This window comes from Galeopterus variegatus, unplaced genomic scaffold (genome assembly GCF_000696425.1).
Source record: "Galeopterus variegatus unplaced genomic scaffold, G_variegatus-3.0.2 Scaffold4032, whole genome shotgun sequence".
NCBI lineage: Eukaryota > Metazoa > Chordata > Mammalia > Dermoptera > Cynocephalidae > Galeopterus > Galeopterus variegatus.
The window spans coordinates 180,742-183,390 of NW_007730143.1; the positions used below are offsets into that span (position 1 = coordinate 180,742).

Below are 2,649 nucleotides of genomic sequence, written 5' to 3' on the forward strand. Positions count from 1 at the left end.
AAACCCTTGACATGACTGAAAAAGGAATTCAAAGTAACTATCTTAAGGAAACCTAATGAGATAAGAGAGGACTCTGTAAGACAATATAGTGAAAAGAGAAAAATATTTAGGATATGAAGGAGGAAATTTACAAAAAGATTAATACCTTACAAAAGAATGTAGCAGAACTCCTGGAACTAAAAGATACATTCAATGAAATAAAAAACACAACCAAGAGCTTAAGCAGCAGATTAGAACAAGTGGAAGAATTTCTGAACTCAAAGATGGTCTTTATGAAATAACCCAGACAGACAAAAAAAAGTAAAAAAGAATTTTTAAAATGAAGAAAATCTAAGAGAGCTTGCAAACAACATTAAGCACACAAATATCTGAATCATGCATGTTCCTGAAGGACAGAAGAAAGGTAAAGGCATTGAAAATCTATTCAATAAAATAACAATGAAAAACTTCCCAGGTATAGGGAGAGACACAGACAATCAGATCCAGGAAGCTCAAAGATCCACAAACAGATTCAATCCAAAAAGATCCTCTTCAAGACACATTATAGTCAAACTGTCAAAGCTCAAAGGAAAGAAGAGAATCCTAAAAGCAGCAGGAGAAAAATGCCAAATCACTTTCAAGGGAGCCCCCATCAGACTAACAGCAGATTTCTCAACTAAAATTCTTTAGGCGAGAAGAAAATGGCATGACAGGTACACCACCTTTGAGCTTAGCCACAGTGGTCATTAATAGAGCAACTAATCCACAGACTGTGAGCCCCACACCTCCTCCTGTGGAAGATTGAACCTGCTGTGCCGTTTTCTCCTTCTGTCTAATAACCATGTACACCAACAAGAATGCTAATTCACCAGCTGCCCATCTTAACAGATTCAAGAACAAGGGAGAAGACAGTACAGAATTGAGGTGGTACCAAATAGAAGTTAATGTGGAGCTGAAGAAAACTAAGAAGGATGACCAATGCTGAAAAGAATGCTGGAAAGGAGAAGTGGAAACTCATTTCCTGATGACGCTACCTCTCCACTGCGGGAAAACTGCCACAACCAGGGCACTGTAAATTGGTCTGTTGAGATCATTGTCAAAGGCATAAATAGTAACAATTTGGAAAACCAGCTCCAAGCTACTCAAGTTGCTAGGAAACTGCTTTCTAGAGAAAAACAGCCCCTCATTGACAACATAATCTGGACTGGTTTGATTACAAAATTTGTGTCCTTCTTGGGCAGAACTGACTGTGGTGCCATTCAGTTTGAATCTTCCTTGGCACTCACTAACATTGCTTCTGGGACATCAGAACAGATCCACGTTGTCATGGATGGAGGTGCTATCCCAGCATTCATTTCTCTGTTGGCATCTCCCCATGCTCACATCAGTGAATGAGATGTATGAGTTCCAGGAAACATTGTAGATGATGGTTCAGCCTTCCAAGAATTGGTTATCAAGTATGGTGTAGTTGGCTCTTCTTGCAGTTCCCGATATGTCATCTTTAGCATATGGTTATCTATGTAATCTTATCTGAATTCGTTCAAACCTTCGTCACTACAAGAAACCTTCACCCCCATTAGATTCTGTTGAGCAGAATTCTTTCTACTCCATTTCATCTCCTGCTTCATGCCAATCCAGAAGTATTAGCAGATACCATCTGTGCTATTATTTCCTACTTTATCAATGGTCCAAACGAACAGATTAAAATGGTTGTGAAAACATGAGTTGTGCCCCAACTTGTGAAGCTTCTAGGAGCTGCTGAGTAGCCAATTGTGACTCTAGTACTTAGACCCATAGGGAATATTGTCACTGGGAGAGATAAACAGACTCAGATTGTGATAGATGCAGGAGCACTTGACATCTTTCTCAGCTTTCTAACTAACCCTAAAACTAATATTCAGAAGGAAACTGCATGGACAATGTCAAGCATCACAGTTGGCCATCAGAACAAGCAAGTAGTGAATCATGGATTAGTCCCATTCTCTGTCAGCATCCTCTCCAAGGCAGACTTTAAGACACAAAAGGAAGCTGTGTGGACTGTGACCAGCCATACAAGTGGTAGAGCATTTGAACAGATTGTATGCCTCATTCATCGTGGCACAATAGAACCATTGATAAACCTCCTAACTACAAAACATACCAAATTTATTCTGGTTATTATGGATGCCATTTCAAATATCTTTCAGGCTGCTGAGAAACTAGGTGAAGCTGAGAGACTTAGTATAATGATTGAAGAATGTGGAGGCTTAGACAAAATTGATGCTCTTACAAAACCATCAAAATGAGTCTGTGTACAAGGCTTTATTAAACATGATAGAGAAGTAGCTCTCTGTAGAGGAAAGGGAAGATCAAAATGTATGCCAGAAACTACCTCTGAAGGCTATACATTCCAAGTTCAGGAGGGAAGTCGTGGGACCTTTATCTTTTAGATTGTACACTTGAGGCATAAAGTTGTTTGTTGTATACTATGTTTGGTATAGTTTGTCTTACTGTTTCTCTACTAAGAACTCTTTTTGAATGTGGTTTGTCATTGCAGCACTTTTTACAATGAAACTACACTTGAACAGTTTCAAACTGTACACACTCTATAAAGGTTGGCCTCCAAATGGGTTTCTTATTTTTATGTGGAGTTTTATATCTTACAGTGTCCTCTAAATAAAGATTAAATTC

General features: G+C 38.7%; 1 pseudogene; it reads left to right on the forward strand.

Moving 5' to 3' along the window:
- The first annotated feature begins 820 nt into the window (after nucleotides 1-820).
- LOC103602162 lies at nucleotides 821-2,408 on the forward strand (annotated as a pseudogene).
- The last annotated feature ends 241 nt before the right edge of the window (nucleotides 2,409-2,649 follow it).